The following is an 18474-nucleotide window of genomic DNA, read 5'->3' as shown; positions in this document are numbered from 1 at the left end:
CCACAAATCTACAACCATCTGATCTTTGACAAACCATCTGATCTTTCCCAAAGTCCAATGGGGAAAGGATTCTGTATTTAATAAATGGTGTCGGGAGAACTAGCTAGCATATACCCAAACTACTATAAAACATTCCATTTTAAAGACTCATGCACACATATGTTTATTGTGGCACTGTTCACAATAGCAAAGACTTGGAACCAACCCAAATGTCCATCAACAATGGACTGGATAAAGAAAATGTGGCACATACACACCATGGAATACTATGCAGCCATAAAAAGGATGAATTCATGTCTTTCGCGGGGACATGGATGAAGCTGGACTGACACAAGAACGGAAAACTGACACAAGAACAGAAAACCAAACACTGCATGTTCTCACTCATAAGTGGGTGTTGAGCAATGAGAACACAGGGACACAGGGAGGGGTTCATCACACACCAGGGCTTGTCGGAGGTTGGGGGGCCTAGGGGAGGGCTAGCATTAGGAGAATACCTAATGTAGATGACAGTGTGATGGATGCAGCAAACCACCGTGACATGTATATATCTATGTAACAAGCCTGCACATTCTGCCCTTGTACCTTGGAACTTAAAGTATAATAATAATAAAAAAGAAAAGACATCAAAATGGAAAAGAAAGATGTAGTGTCTCTGTTAACAGATGACATATTATGCATTGAAATTACTAAACACTCCACAGAAGGTGATTAGAAATAATACACTCAGTCTTTTATATCTTCTGGGGATTTGTTTCAGGACCCCCTCAGATAAACTCTGTGATGACCAACTCCCTTACATGAAATTGTGCATAGTTGGCCCTCTGTTTCCATAGGCCCACATCTGTGGATTCAAACCACCGCAGATGGAAAATATGTACAATTGGTAGATTTGGTCCATGGTGGTTTGAGTTCATGGTTGCAGAATCCGTGGATATGATGGTCTGACTATATAACAAATTTACTAAAATTGTAGGATGCACAATGGACATACAAAAGTCACTGCTATTTCTAAAAACTAAGTGAATTGTCTGAAAGGGAAATTTAAAAAACAATATCAAATAAACTACTTTGGAATTAACTTAGCCAAAGAAGTGAAAGACTTGTACACTACAAATTAAAAAAGATTGATGAATGAAATTTAAACTTAAGTAAATGGAAAGACAACCCATGGATTGAAAGAATTAGTACTGCATTATTAAAATGTCTATGTTACTTAAGGCAATCTACAGATTTAATGTAATCTATATCAAAATCCCAATGGTGTCTCTCACAGAAATAGAAAAAATAATCCTAAAATTCATATAGAATCACAAAAAATCCTGAATAGTGAAAGCAATTTTGAGCAAGAACAAAGTGACAGGTATCACATTTCTGACTGCAAATTATATTGCAAATCTGTGGAAACAGACATGCTGTGGTACTGGCATAAAAACAGACACATCAACCAGTGGAACAAAATAGAGAATGTAGGCATAACCCACACATTTACAGCAATGATCACCCAGGATGGGGACAGGAAGACATAATGGGGAGAGGATATGCTCTCGAACAAATGGTGTTCAGAAAGCTGGATATCCACATGCAAAGGAATAAAATTGGATTCCTAGCTCACACCATACATAAAAATTAACACAAAGTGGATCAAACATTTAAATGTAATACCTGAAACCATAAAACTCCTAGAGGAAAACAGGAAAAAGCATTCTTGACATTGGTTTTGGTAATAATTTGTTTAGATATGATGCCAAAAGCACAGGCACAAAGGCAAAATAGATAAATAAATTACATCAAACTAAAAAGCTTCTCCACAGCAAAGAAAACAACTAATGAAATGATAAGGCAACCTATGAAATGGGGAAAATATTTGTAAACCATATCTCTTATAAGGAGTTAATATTCAAAAAATAAGAACACATAAATATTAATACCAAAAATACAAATAACTGATTTTTTTTAAGGCAAAGAACCTAAATAGATACATCTCAAAAGAAGAAATTCAAATGACTAACAGGTATATGAAAATGTACTCAACTTCTCTAAACTTCAGAGAAATTAAAATCAAAACCACAATGAGATATTATGTCACACTTTTTAAAATGACTACTATCAAAAAGACAAAAGATAAGTGTTGGAGAGAATGTGGAGGAAGGAAAAGCCTTATACACTATTGATGGGAATGCAAATTAGTAAAACATTATGGAGAACAGTACTGAGGTTCCTCCAAAGAAAATGGAAAATAGTACTGGCCTGGTGTGGTGGCTCACACCTGTAATCTCATCATTTTGGGAAGCCAAGGCAGGAGGCCAAGAGTTGCAGATCAGCCTGGACAATCATAGCAAGATCCATTCTCTTAAAAAAATTTAACGTTAGCCAGACATAGTGTTGTATACCTCTAGTCCTAGCTACTTGTGAGGCTGAAATAAGAGTATCGCTGGAGCCCAGGAGTTCAAGGCTACAGTGAGCTATGATCTTGCCACTGCACTTTACCCTGGATGACAGAGTGATACTGTTTCAAAAATAAAAGAACTACCACATAATCCAACAATTTCACTTCCAGGTATATGTCCAATGAAATTGACATAAGAATCTTAGAGAGATATCTGTACTCCCTGCTGATTGCAGCATTACATGCAACGACCAAGATATGAAAATAACCTAAATGTCCTCTGGCAGAGGAATAGATGAATGGGTAAAGAAAATATTATATATATATATGTGTGTGTATATATATAAAATATTACTCATCCTTTAAAAAAAGAAGGAAATCTTGCTATTTGTGACAACGTGGATGGAACTGGAGGATATTGTGCTAAGCAAAAAGGCAACACACAGAGACAAATACTTCATGGTCTCACATGTGGAATCTACCACAGTCAAATTAATAAAAACAGAGAGCAGGGCAGTGATTGACAGGGGCTTGAGGAAGCAGAAATAAGGTGAGGTTGATTAACTGGTACAAAGATAATAATTTCTGGAGATACAATGTACAACATGGAGCAACACTGTGTCATATTCTTGTGTTTTGCTAAAGGACTGTATCATTAATTACTGTCAATACACACACAATGGTAAATATGTAGAGATAATAAATATGCTAATTTGCTTAATTGTGGTGATTATTTCAAAAAGTATACAAATATCAAAACATCAAGTTACCTTAAATTTATACAATGTTTATATGTCAGGATATCATTATAAAGCCATTAAGAAAGATTTTGTTAAATAATGTCTATAACCTGAGAACTTTCTCATAACAGGGAGGGCTGGTGTAGGAAAATGAAATTTTGCAACAAGGATAGAGTGAGGGAAATGGGAGATGATTGATCAAGTATTTGAGAAATGAACTGAGTGGAAGCTGCATGTATTTTAGAGCATCAGTCCTCCAACTTTTTGGTGTCAGGACCACTTTACATTTTTAAAAGTTTTTGAGGACCCCCAAAAGCTTTCATTTATTTGGATGATATCGTTTCTATTTGTCATATTAAAAATGAAAGCTGAGAAATTATGTTAACATAAATCATTTTTATTTAAAGTTATCATTTTTAAGCAATAAAGATGGTGCAAAGAGTGACATTGTTTTATAATTTTATGTGTCTTTAGTGTCTGGTTTAATATAAGAAAACTTGGTTTTCCTTTCTTCTTCTCTATCTAATTTCTTTTGGCATCCTATGTCAGGTAGCCTCTGGGAAACTCCAGTTATACTTGTGAGAGAATGAAAGTGGAAAAAGTAAACAAAACCTGTGTATTTTTATGAAAAGAGTTTTAACCTTGCAGAGCCCCTGGAAGGGACCCAGGGACTTCCCAGGGTTCTCTGGCTCATAGGTTCACAGAGTAGAGGGTAAGTCCGCAAGAGAAAGCAGTGATTGGCCGTGGGAGGTCTGGTTGGGTGTTGGTAGAAAAGAGTTTGGGGGTGGAGAAAGTACAGTCGTTGTCATTTGTTTTCCCTTTCCTTTGGGTTCTTGCTGCTGGGATTTCCTTTTTAGATTATTGTATCATAAATTATAAATAGCTGGGATTTCCTTTTTAGATTATTGTATTATTAATTATAAATAAATTATAAAATTTATAAATTAATTATAAATTATTAATGAACATTCTTGATATTGCCTAATGAAAGTTTTTGTTTTGTCTTTCTGAGCCTTGGTACATTTCAAGAAGTTCTCTATCTCATTTATTTTTCCCGCCCAAATTTGGAATTTAGAAAGAATTCATATAGCTATGTTTAGATGATTTACCTTCCTGAAGACATTTTGGGATCATTTATAAATCTCTATAAGCAATGCTATGATGTTCCTTTATTTTGTTTAGAGACTGGGTCTTCACACGTTGTCCGTAGTGAAGTGGCTCGATCATAGCTCACAATAACATCAAACTCCTGGACTTAAGCAATCCTCTACCTCAGCCTCCAGAGTAGCTAGGCCTACAGGTGTGTGTCAGCAAGCCTAGCTTTTTATTATTATTGTTGTTATTTTTATAGAGATGGGGGTTTCATTATGCTGCCCTGGCTGGTCTTCCAACTCCTGGCCTCAAGTGATCCTCCTGCCGTCCACCTGAAGAGTTAGATTACAGGTGTGAGCCACAGTGCTCGTTCTGATGCTGTTTAAATACAAACATGATACTGATACTATATTCCTTGTAGAAACTGTTACGTAAACATAATGGTTTTTGAGATAGGGTCTTGCTCTGTCATCCAGGCTGGAATGCAGTGGTATGATCACATTCACTGCAGCCTCAACCTCCTGGGCTTAAGTGATCCTTTCATCTCAGCCTTCCAGGTAGCTGGGACCTGAGGTCTGAGCCACCGTGACCAGCGAATTTTTCAAATGTTTGGTAAAGACGCGTGTGTCACTGTGTTGCCGTGGGTGGTCCTGACCTCTTGGGCTCAAATTGTTCTCCGGCCAGGTCTCCCAACGTGTTGGGATTGCAGGCCTGAGCCACTGCACCACACCCTAAAAAAAAAAAAAAAAAAAAAAAAAAAAAAAAATTTCGCTTTCTTTATTTGTCCACAAGGTGCCGCTGTTTCCCTTCTGATAACATGAGGCAGCTAACCCAAGATCACGACATACTCTTAAAAAAAAAAAACACCCAACAATCTTACATGTTCTTCACATGTACCCAAAACCTAAAATGTAATTAAAAAAAAAAAAAAAAGAGGATGGAGGTGGAGGGTGAGAACAAAAAAATCACAGTAGTTCATTTTCCATAACTACTAAGTTTTCAAGGTGTTATCAGGTTTATCTCAGAATATGTAAAATTTTTCATGTAGAAACAATTTTTTAGCAATGTTTGCTAAAAAAAATTTGGCATTGTCAGAATGAATATTTCCATTTTTCCCTATAATTTTATTTATAATAATTATATTTTTAGTGATGTAAATTGCTTATAAAAACTCATTGCATGATATACCCAATGACTGAAATTGTCTACTTTGAAGCACAGTGAAATCATCAATCAGCAAACTGGGTCTAACACAGTTCCTTCCATTTTGAGAAACCTATTTACACTCCAGTTTGCAAGTTGTACTTTTAAAAAATTAAAACATTTATAAAATATGTTAACTATGATTGTTTTTAAAAGTAATGATTTTTTTTTTTTTTTTGAGACGGAGTTTCGCTCTTGTTACCCAGGCTGGAGTGCAATGGCGCAATCTCAGCTCACTGCAACCTCCACCTCCTGGGTTCAGGCAATTCTCCTGCCTCAGCCTCCTAAGTAGCTGGGATTACAGGCACGTGCCACCATGCCCAGCTAATTTTTTTGTATTTTTAGTAGAGACGGGGTTTCACCATGTTGACCAGGATGGTCTCGATCTCTCGACCTCGTGATCCACCCGCCTTGGCCTCCCAAAGTGCTGGGATTACAGGCTTGAGCCACCGCGCCCGGCCAAGTAATGATTTTTTTAATGGAAAGGAAATAAATTGAAGCTCTGTGCTGGAAAATGCAAAAAACAAATCAGCATTCTTTGTAAATAGATTTTACTGCTGGTTTAGAAATTACCTTATGTGCTTTTTAGATGATGGAGAAATGAAATCAGCTGCAGTTAGCACTGTGCATGCATTGCATTTGCTGTGTCACTTTCAGAAAGATTATGCAGTATTGGTAGGTCAGGATTCTCAAAATGATAAGTTCTAAAAAGAGGCTAAATGAAAAAGAATTTAAAAAGCAAGCCTAGCTGTTTAACATTTACACTGAAAAGATGGTGGAATATTGGAAGGTCAGGATTCTCAAAATGAAGCGTTCTAAGGAGAGTCTAAATGAAAAAGAATTTAAAAAGCAAGCCTAATTGTTTAATATATACATGGACGAGTTAAGGGGAAATCCTGGACTGGGAGCTGTGTTCTGAGTTTTACTATCAGCGGCAGCTACAGCAGGCCAAGCAGACATAGCTGCTGAGGCTACATGGGACTTGAGTTGACTGGCAATTGGCACAGAAAGAGAGGACCCTCACCAGAGTACTGGCCAAATATGCAGGGTTTTGTGTTCAGTAAAGCAGGGTGTGAATGTGTATCCCAAGGGTAAAACTGACGCTAGAATCTAGACCTGGTGACTGAACTGGGTCCACAGTGATGGGTAGGATGAAGTAGTCTCAGAAATCCAAGCCAGCCAGAACCCATGTTCTGCAGATACTGGCTGATCAGCTATGGTTAAGAGGTTTCATTCCACTGAGCAAACATTCCTTGATTGTTTAGGTTAGCATCCCACAGGAGCAGGACAAATTTAGAATTTGTCCATGAAGCTGTAGTCCCAGAGCTTATGCTTCAATGGACGAGGGAGGAAAGAGAATCTCAGGATGGGAGATGATTATATCTAAACTGAATTCTCAAAATAAAAGGAACCCTATGTCTTTGTCTGCTCCGGCTGCTGTTAGAACAACTGTAGACTGTGTAGTTTAAACAGTATATATTTGTTTTTCAGAGTTCTGGGAAGCCAAAGATTAAAATCTGTGCCAGCAGAGCCAGCGTGTGGTGAAGGCCGTCTTACTGGTTTGCAGGTAGCTGTGTTCTCGTATCTTCACATGGCTGAAAGAAGAGGGCTCTAGTCTCTTTCTCTTCTTGTTAGGATGCTAATCCCATCATGGGAGCTCCATCCTCAGCTAAACCAAATCAATTCTCAAAAGTCCGCCTTCTCATGCCATTCTGTTTTGTTAGAGTTTTAACAAGTGAATTTGTTGATGCAAACATGCAGTCCATAGCATCTTATCTAATCTAAATCGGTTGCCCCTTGAATAAAATTCTAGCTACTATAATAAGACTTAAAATTATGACTTGGTTCTTGCCAAAACTGTCTATCTGGATTTGTTAGAAACCAAGCATACTTGAACATTTCCTCTAAAGATTTTCTCATTCCTACCCTATTAGATATATTTACAGAATTCTTCAATAATTACATATACAAGGCTTCTATTGGCGTTGACTAAAGCTTCTATTAGCTTTGACTATTGTAAGCAGCTTTATAGCACTGTAGGTAAAAGCATGTGCTTTGAAATTATACAGTAAAATTTATTAAATGCTAAGCACTTTATATTTATCATTTAATTTTATCGTTGTAATCACCTTCATTATTACCTCCATTAAACCCTATTTGTTGGCTACTCATATTATTCTGATTGTGTAAAACTAAATTTGAGAGGCTTTCCCAGTGTCACGTAAGTTAACAAGTGGCATAGCTGGGGTACGAATTAAAGTCTACCTGGTTCCAAGATCTATTTACCATTGTTCTGCAGTATGTACTTTTTAGGTCCCTGAAAATGCAAACACCTTTCTTTTGAAATCTCTCTTCTTTCTGGATAGTGGCTTTATTATATGTGATTAGAGCACCATATTTCAGGCAACAAGTTCTTTGAAATCTTTCATTTCCACAGTGAGAAAAGGATCCGTTCTGTAGCATTGTCAGTTGGGAAACATCATTTGGAGGCTATCTTGTTTAAGAAGTAGAAGACACAGCTGGGGGCCTGCAGAGGACGGAAAGCTCACAGCTTCTGTCTCTATCTCCCTTTCACTTTCTCTTCAAGGAGATGGATCTCTGTGGTTGGTCAAGCTTAAGGGTCCATTATAGGCCATGGCTAATGGTAAAATTTTTCTAACTCTAGATGAAGATTTACGGGCAAGTTGGAGAGTTAGGGTAGCTTGTGGCTGCACCTTTTAGAAGAAAAGTCTGTTCATTGCTTTCTTATTTGTGGAACTCCTCTCTTCCCCCAAATGCTTGGTAAGACGTGCGTGAAGACCAGTCCTGTGTCAGTAGACTTCATATCCACTCTTCTACTAGTCACACAACCGCAAACAAATAAGAAAAATTAAACAAAGCTCAGACACGCTCCCCTGGCGTGGAGGCCACTTTCTGGGGGGCTGCTTTCCTCTACCCTGGACTCTTCTGGATGTTTGGCTCTTTCTTAGATCAAACCAAGACATGGGTTTGGGATTGGAGAGAAGTAGTTGAAAGGGGTCTCTGGCCTGTTTTGGTATTTAGACCAAGTAAGTAACAGAGTTTTCTGGCTTTAAGCTCAGCTTAGTAGAGCTTTCTCTGTGTTGGGGAAAATCTCTAGATAATAATAAAGTGGTATTTTACTCTGCTTTATTTTCTGTACATGTTATCTCTTTGTTAGGTATGTTGTGGGAGATTTGTTCTCTGGCCAATATGATCTTAATTGCCTTCATTATTACCAACTTTATTGTCTTTGCAGAATTAAAATTTAAATGGACATTCAGGAAACAAGTCTGGTGAGAGAATTATGTTATATGAATGTTTCAGCATCTGCCTTAGGGACATTGATTTTTTTCCCCACTTGTTTTTCCATCAAGCTCCAGGCTTGCAAAAGAGTCATTATGTATTCTCAGACAGACTTACTGATTGGCTAGTGGTAAGTTAAACCACGGCCTGTAGGACTGCCGGGACCCATCTGCTGTCACCGGCCAGAAACCCCCTGTTTGGAGGTGTGCACTGGAAGGCTATTCATACTTACTGATATATGCTTTTTTCTTAGCACTATGTTAAGTACTGGACACCTTCAACAATTTGGAATATTGTTACATTCAACCTCACAATACCCTGATATATATGTTATTAGTTCCGTATTACAGATGACTAAACGAGATAAGAGAGGAAGAGGTCCACACAACTGGGAAGAGGCGGTACTGGGATTGGAAGGAGTTCTGTCTCACCCTGGACCACCGTTTCCATGCTGTGAAACATTATTGACTAATGACTTACAAGAATCAAAGAAAGGACTCCATTAGAGTCTATTAAAGTCCTTTCTTTGATGCTTATAAGTCATTAGTCATCAATAATTTATCTCCAAAGTGTAGGTTTCACAGGAGGAGATGCCACTTGATGCTTCATGGCTTAAAATGGAGATGTGGAACGTGGTGGGAAGCACAAGGGAAGGTTTTATTGATAAACTTCAAGAACTTTGTGGGGCTCTGAAAGGCTGTCTTCAAATTGCTTGTCCTACTGCCTCTTTCATATTAGTTCAAATGTCTTATGAGTATGTCTTTTGGGTTAAATTAAGGAAAATCTCCATGATAAGTAAAAAACAAAGAAAAAGCCCCCAAAGAATAGAAAGAGGTACTATGAAAAATCAACTCCAATTTCTCGGAGTTTTGTTAACCCAAAGAAGCCTTGGTCCAATTGGAAGAAGACAGAATTAATTTTGACAGTCTCTAGCAAAACCTTTAGAGTTCAACGCCCTCTAGACCATAAGTAGAAAGAAGTTCACTTAATAGTTTCACGAAATCAGTTAGTTTGTATAGTTGAAAGGTAAACAGACACACAGGACTGTGAAGTTTTGACAGGGGTAAAAGACAAGTCTGAGTCCAGTGAGCACAGGCAGGCCATGAAGGAGCAGGAGCAGGACAGTGCTGGGAGGCTCAGGAACTGGCCACCTCTGTGCTGGCTGAAGATCACAAAAATCAACACAGCTTTCTCCAAATGCTGCCCATGCCTGATGGAATTAAACAGAGCTCTGAGAAAGACAGCACGGGGGCTGAGGATGGGTCCTGAGCTGCCTACACTCATCAATATTTTGGCCAGTGGCTATGCACTCAGGGGTAATTTGCCTAACTTTCTTGATCCACACCAGAAAGCTTGCTTTTGAAGTGGGTTGGAACACTCCCAAAGGGACATGCTTCCTGCTCTTGGTATTGCTGCCAAAAAGAAAAGATTCTGCTTTTCATCAGCTGTTTATTTTCGCTCTGTGTATTTCTCTAGCGCCTATTGCTGGTGGCCCTGGTTATGCTAACAAATAGTGTAGCTGCAGCAGCAGAACAGAAAAGACTCTCCTGGCAATTTCAGGTCCAGGCTGGCCTAGGAACAGGCTCAGGGATGTTTGGATGCTTGAACGCAGGCGAGCTGGAGATTTGAGGCAATTCTTTTGACATGAGGCTGGACATTCTTTATAGTTTCCCCAGACATGGGAATTGGCAAGGCTTGAAAAAGAATCACTGGCAGGAAGTTCATTTTCTTTATTGCTATCTCCCCAACCATAAAACTAAAAGCTTTTTACCTAAATCATGTTAGCCGTCTCGTGGGAGTAGGAGATCATTTCTTTCGGAGTCTTTCCCAATTGGAGTCCAGTCCTAGGTTGGTTTCCACGGTCTGTTTGAATTTGAAGAGCTTTCTAATTGATGCTTCTCATCTGCTCTCCAACCAGGCTTCTGATTTGCTGTCACCCACTTTTCTCCCTTCCTCCTTACCAAGCCTCATAGTCTGGAAATGAAATTTCTTGTACTGTAAACTTCATCATGCTGATTTCATCCCTTCAAATGAATCTTCCTTTGTTTGGGTTTCCTCGAACTGTGTGACTTAGTGTTGTTTAACTCTTTCAAATAAACAGAAAAATGGAAGCCTCTTTTGGTGTCTAGTGATCATGTAATAAAACATCTTGAGACACTAATCCTGTGCTTTGTGCTTTGTTAATGAATGAAAATCTAGGAATATTCTTATTTGAAAAATTTTAAAATATAATAGCTGTCATGACAACGAATGCTCTCTACATTTCTGGTATGAAATAAGAAGTCAGAAGCCCTACCATCTACACAGTGCACGGTTCTACCAGCCATTTCTGTGTGACTTTAAGCAAATCACTTCTTTCCTGTGCTTGCATTCTTTTTATGTAAAATGTGGATAACTTTGTGTGTCTCACTTAATTCACAGAGTGACTATATCATGTACAGCAAAATTTAGTGTAAAGTGTAAAGATCTGTAATTAGGTAGAATGTTACCTGTCATTTTTAAGCTTTTTAAATCCTGGGGCAGTGGAGGAAGTATTCCTCTTATGGTTAAAAGGGCATTCCTTTAATAATGTCCCTTCTTTTCCTGACTTTTCAGGGATTCTGTTTGTTGCTTTTCCATTCGTCACCTGCATCTTCAGTCTCTCTCCTTCTTAATTCTTTCTGTCAGCATTTAAATATAAACTTTTTATTTAAAAAATTTTCTATCCTGGAGAAACCTTACCTTTGACTCTCTGTATCTTTCCAGCTACGAAACAGTTTCCTCCTTTCTTGGACAAATTTTCCTCAAGGATTTTCCTCACTGACTGGCTCCTCTTTCTCATTTTCCTTTCAGTCTTTATTCAGGTCAGTTTGGCTTTCACTTTCATGAAGCCCATTAAACTGCTTGTGCTAAGGTCACCGTGTAAGAGTGCTAGGGCTTCCGTCACAAGCTGCCACGGACTGAGTGGGTTATCTTCTGACAGCTCTAAAGGCTGCAAGTCCACGGTGGAATGTCAGCAGCTTTGCTTTCTTGTGCAGATGGCTTCCTTCCTGCTGTGTCCTGAGGCTGTGTTGCCCGTGTCTCAATCTCTTTTTATATGAACGTCTGTCATATTGGATCAGGTTCTACCTGTATGACTTCATTTTACCTTACCTCTTTGAAGGCCTTATCCCTAAATATAGTCCCCTTCTGAGGTCGTGGGGGTCTGCACATCAACATATGAATCTGGAGGAGACACAATTCAGCACCCCAGAATTGGTGATTCATAAAAGTTACCAATACTTTTCCTTTCTCTCCCTCCCTTCCTGCCTCCCTCCCTCCCTTCCTCCCTTCCTGTCTTTCTTTTTCTTTCTCTCTTTCTTTTGCCCTCCTCCCTCCCTCCCTGCCTTCCTTCCTTCTCTATCTTTCTCCTTTCCGTTTATTTACCTTTGTTTACATAAAATTTATGGGAAACAAGTGCAGTTTTGTTCCCTGCATAGTGGTCAGTTCAAAGCTTTTAGGGTATCCATCACCCAAATATCATATATTGTACATATTAAGTGGTATATAAGTCCAGTGGGGTCTCAGGAACATTCAGTAGAGTTGACCTCAGACCTCTTCCTCCGGCTTGAACTGGTTTCTTATCAGCTCCTCCCTCTTTACCCAAACTTTAAATTTTGAAATTCCTCAATCCTGGGTCCTCTTCTGTTCTCACTCTGCTCTAAGCTTGTCCAACCCATGGCCTGTGGGCCACGTGTGGCCCAGGACAGCTTTGAATGCAATCCAACACAAATCAGTAAACTTTCTTCAAGCATTATAAGATTTTTTTTGCAGTTTTTTTTTCTATTTTAGCTCATCAGCTATTTTCAGTGTTAGTATATTTTATATGTGGCCCAAGACAATTCTTCTTCCAATGAAGCCCAGGGAAGCCAAAAGATTGGACACCCCACCCACACAGACTCTAGACAAGATTTTATTAATTCCTACGGCTTTAGATTCCATTTATATGCATATGGCTCCTATAGACCTCTCCTCCCAACCTCCAAAATATTATGTGCACCTGCCATCTTGAAATTTCCACTGGGATTTTCACAGGCATTCCTAAAATCAGAACTCAGAACTCTTGAGTTCTGCCCCCAAATCTATACCTCTTCCTCAATCATTTTCTTTTTGTTTCTTTCTTTTCCAGCCTTACTGTTCTTCATAAAAATTACCTCCATTTACTCACTTGCTTCTTCCAGAAAGCATCATCATCCTTGATGCTTTCTTCTTCCTGCCACCCTCCTAGTCCTGTTATTTCACCTTCAAAATGTGTGCTGAAATAATCCACTCCTCTGCAAACATACACTCCTCTTTCCCACTTTGTGCTTCTCCAATACCTTCTCTATGGTTCACACAGAGATGTTCTCCAAAAATTTCAATTAGATCATGTCTCTCCTTTGTTTAAAAATCTTTAATGATTTTCTGCCCACGAGCTAATTCCACTAAACTGCAAGGTCTAAAGATGCAAGGTCTAGGTTTGCCTTATTTATTTCTGTTTATGCAGAGCCTAACCTTGCATTTAGTAGGAACTTAACACATTGACCTAGGTCTTGTCCACCTCCTCAGCCTGACCTCTGACGGTAGCACCCATAGGTCTCAGTCCAGTTACTCTTCCATCAGATCCCTGAGCTAGCCTGGGATCAGCCCTCATCTCAGGGCTGCCTGGGCCATGATGCATTCACTCCTACCTTGTTGGCTGGCATCTGATTATATTCTTGCTACTGTAAATAGTGTCAAATGCAGTCACATAAGCATCCCTGGGGGCTTGCTAGAACTCAGGTATGACCCTAGATCCAGTGAATCAGAATCTGCATGTTGACAAGGTCCCCAGGTGATTCATATGCACGTTCAAGTTTAGAGTGCTTTGCTCTAGATCCCAGCCTGAGTGTTAGTTCTTTAAAGAGACCTTTCCAACTGGCCAAATCGTATTAGGTCATGTGATGGATTCACTCACAGCATCTGTGATACAGAAGGGAAAAGCAGGGAAACCCAAGCAGTGGGTGTCTATTGATCAGAAGCTGTTCACTTTAGAGTTTTACGTAAGCCTGATCCTATCAAAAATTCAGGATTTTGTAGAGAAACATACAAAGTATGTGAATAGTTTGATTTGAGCAAACTGAAAATTGCCAGTTTTGTTTGCTTTAACCACAATTTTTGCATTCTCTCTGAAAAATCCCTTGTTATAGGTGCTTAGTTTTAATTTGCCACATTATGACACCATGGGAATAATGCACAGCAGTGATCCTCAGTTGGTTTGGGTTTTATCCGTAGTTGCGGCATGCATTGTAGAATGTCCAGCTAGAACCCTGTTCTTTCAATTACTTTCAGTGGTGAAACCACATTTACTTTTGCACTAACCTAATAGCTTTGCTACGAGTCGATTGTTCTCTCTCTCTCTCTCTCTCTCTCTCTCTCTCTCTGTGTGTGTGTAGGGGGTGGTTTTTTTTTTTTTTTTTGCAAACACTTTAGATACTGCATAGTGGATGTATTGGTTTGTGGTTACTGGGATCTTCTGTCTTCTGTGTATTCTGTTGAAGCTAAATAATCCCATTACTGTGGAACTCCAGCACTTTAAAAACGATTGCATAGTGAGTATTCAGCTGATAAACTAAACCACAGCACAGCTTATTACTATGAGATGAAAGAAAGCAGACAAATTAAAAGTAAACGCTGCTTAAACTTATCTCAATGCATTTTCTAAAGTGTTACACATTTATTGTATTCTTTACTTGTAAGATATTTTGTTGTGTGTACTGCCAAGTATTTCAAGATTTTGTGGGTGTAAAATATTCTATTAATTTAACTGGAAAAGTTGTATTTATTCAACAAGCAAACTGAAAGTGTTGGCAAAGATGTAATTTTGAAGTACAATCCCACTCATGCCTGGAGTATTACAGCTGCTCCTTGTTTGTTTAATAATAGAACTGATGACTAGTTAATTTGAGAGGAAAGTTGGGTGCAGGTGTCAAGCTATTTAGATGTTACGGAGGACATGTGACATCTGCTGCAAGCTATATGGTGAAAGCAAAACAGAAGTTAAAATCAACCCTTATGTCAAATCTGCATAGTTTCAGATTTCAGAGAGTTTCTCTGTATGTTGAGCCTAGAAATTTAGTAGAATTCCAAGGGAATAAGAGAGGGACCAACATCTGTGAATTGCCTTCTATGGGGCACTCATTCACTCATCAGGACAACTCTTCAGCAGGTTTTATTTGCTCCGGTTTACCTAGATGGAAAAATTGAGACCCAGAATCCATGCTTTTCTTTGCTAGTTACACATTAGAATCACCAACACGACATTAAGAAAACACACACCCTGCACACCCATTAGGATGGCTACTATCAAAAACGGAAAAACAAAAACAGGGGCTGGGTGCCGTCGCTCATCCCTGTGATCACAGCACTTTGGGAGGCGGGGGCAGGTGGATCACCTGAGATTGGGAGTTTGAGACCAGCCTGGCCAACATGTTGAAAGCTCATCTCTACTGTAAACAGTACAAAAAAGAATTAGTCAGGCGTGGTTGCATATGTATGTAATCCCAGCTAATTGGGAGGCAGAGACCAGAGATCACGGCTGCACTCCAGCCTGGGAGACAGAGGGAGGTGTGATCTCAAAACAAAACAGAAAAACAAAAACACCCAGAAAATAACAAGTGCTGACAAGGATGTGGAAAAAATTGTAATTCTTGTGCATTGAGGGTGGGAATGAAAAATAGTACATCAGCTGTGGAAAATATATGGTTCCTCAAAAATTTAGACATAGAATTAGCATATGATTCAGTAATCCCACTCATATCTATAAATCTCTATCTCTGTGTATGTATCTATCTCTACCCATATCTATCGTCAAAAGAATGGAAAGCAGTTACTCAAGTAGATACTTGTACACCTGTGTTCTGTCCACTTTTTTTCTTTTTTTAAGAGACGGGGTCTCACTGTTTCCCAGGCCAAGTGCAGGCGTGTTCACAGAGATGATCCCCCTGCTGGTCAAACTGGGTGTTGTGCCCTGCTTTGTTTCCAAGCCAGGCCCCTGCTTAGGCAATCTGCTGGTCTCCTATTTGGGAGGTCACCGGACTAATGTCGAATTTTATGCAGACATCTGATCAGCATAGCACACTGCAGCTCAGAACTCCTGGGCTCAAGCAGTCTTCCTGCCTCAGACACCTGAGTAGCAGGAACTACAGACACACGCCACCATGCCTGGCTACTACACCTGTGTTCATTGCAGTATCACAGCAGCATCATTTACAGCAACCATAAGGTATAAACAACCTAATGTAAGGTTGAGTGAAAGGCTGGACAAGGCAGACCCAGGGTCAGGTTTAGCAAGTTTACTTCAACCTTCCAGGCTGGCTGCCTCACCATAGGCAGTGAAGGCAGCAGCCTGGCTTACAGACTGTAGGGATTATATAGGGGTTGCAGGTGGGTGGGTGCTATTCTAAGAAAAACTGCCTCTTAGTTCTTAGGTGCTAACATCCTGCTTAATTGGGTCACCATCCTGGGTTCGAGAGCCAGGTGTGAACACATCCTGGAACCTAGGTGCCCTGTTTGCAAGGCGTGGGGGTGTTTTTGCTGTGAGCTCAGCTTATCGGGGGAGAACGGGCAAGGTGGTCTATGGGCTTGCAGTGCTGTGACCCTAACACCTAAAAGTCTATTGATGAATCGATTGATAAACAAAATGTGCTATAGACATAAAATGGATATTAGTGAGCTTTGAAAAGGGAGGGAATTCTCATAATTGCTACCACATAGGTAAAACTTAAAAACATTAAGTGAAACGTCAGGATGCAGACCACGTGATTCCATCTACATGAAGAACTTGGAACAGGCAAATTAATAGCGAAAGTAGAATAGAGGTTTTCAGGGCTGGCAGAGGCAGAAATGGAGGGTTAGTGTTTAATGGGCACAGGGTTCCTGTCTGGGGTGGAAGCTCTGGAAATGGATAGTGGTGATGATTGCACAGCAGTGTGACTGTAGTTAATGATTCTGAATGCTTTACCAAAACCAACAAAACAAATAAAAACACATCGCTTAGGCTTCCCAGTCAGACAGGTGACGGGATTGGTTCCTGTGAGAGCTGCTTCAACCCCTCTTGGTTGTACTTAGGCCTGATTGCTCTGGAAAGCCCCACACATGAAAGCCAGCTCTGGTTCTGTCTCTTCTCCATTCCTCTGCTCCCACCGTCTCTCAGCTGGGCATTATGAGAAAAGCAAGATGTAAAACTGTTCTGTTTATTTAAATAACCAAATAATCTCTAGGACTATTGCTAACTAACCCATGGGACTCCCACTACCTATGTGAAATTCTGATGAGGTGAAGTGTCCCTAGAATCCTGCCACCTAGTCAGGAACTCAGGTGTCAGTAATTTCTTTTTCTTTCTTTCTTTTCTTTTCTTTTTTTTTTTTTTGAGACGGAGTTTCGCTCTTGTTACCCAGGCTGGAGTGCAATGGCGCGATCTCGGCTCACCGCAACCTCCGCCTCCTGGGTTCAGGCAATTCTCCTGCCTCAGCCTCCTGAGTAGCTGGGATTACAGGCACGCGCCACCATGCCCAGCTAATTTTTTGTATTTTTAGTAGAGACGGGGTTTCACCACGTTGACCAGGATGGTCTCGATCTCTTGACCTCGTGATCCACCCGCCTCGACCTCCCAAAGTGCTGGGATTACAGGCTTGAGCCACCGCGCCTGGCCAGTAATTTCTTTATTTGTACTACAAGAAGGGATGGGGAAAGAGAAATGAACAGACTTGGAAGCTTCTCTGAGGCCCTAGAGAAGACCTCTGGGCTCCAAACAACAGAGGGCAGGAGCAGGGAGGGGAGTTGATGACTCCCAACTGTTTTTCCAGCCCCTGCTCCCCTGTTTCTCCCCTTCACCACTGCAGCTTCCCCAGGTCCTGGGTCCCGGGCCATCATCTCTTTGAAACACCTCCCTTCTATCCCCTTTAATAAAGGGGCATGAGTTAAGTGAACATGCTGATTTGTATTCACTTACCTTGATTCAGAAGTTGTGTTTAGTTCCACACAAGAAAAGGAATGTGGATCTTTTTCACACAAAAAAAGTGTGAATGTAGTTAATGATACTGAATGCTTTACCATTTTTTACCATGTAAAAAATAATGCTGAAAAAACTCACTGTGTATCATCTTAGTCATCTTTTCCTGGGATGTAATCTATACATGCCGTCTATTTAAGACCATTGCATCTGTGTATGTGGTTTGCTTTCTCCTCATGTAAAATAGAATGTTGGACCCACATGGGTTTGGGCCACAGTCCAGAAAGACACAATCCTGAACATCATAATCCCAAATGTTGAAGTCCCAAAAGATCTAAATCACTAGTCTAAAATCCTGAAAATTACAATTCTCAAAAAAAAAAAAAGTTCTGAAAATACAATTCTGGAAAAAAAATATTAAAACATTCTTTAAAAAGCATTTATTTATATTTTTAAGATGGGATATATTTGGGAAACCTATAAAACACAACAGAACAGTTCCTAGGCCACTTTACACAATCAATAGGCAATAATAATGTACATATGTTTGCAAGCATAAACACTCAAGTATACCAATGAGAGTCTTATGGGTTTAACAGTAATGAACAGATGAGTTGTACTCATAAAGAAATGGGTCAAAAAATGTATGAATGTATGGTTGGTAACTGGATGCACTCAGCTTATAACTTAGGTCAGCTGAAATACTGTGATAGACAAAGTAAGTCTTTTGACCAGATTCATCAAAAGCTGGGATGGGT

Source organism: Saimiri boliviensis, chromosome 3 (assembly GCF_048565385.1).
Source record: "Saimiri boliviensis isolate mSaiBol1 chromosome 3, mSaiBol1.pri, whole genome shotgun sequence".
In the NCBI taxonomy this organism is placed as follows: domain Eukaryota; kingdom Metazoa; phylum Chordata; class Mammalia; order Primates; family Cebidae; genus Saimiri; species Saimiri boliviensis.
The sequence above is the reverse complement of the archived record's forward strand: the minus strand, read 5'-3'. Positions refer to the sequence as shown.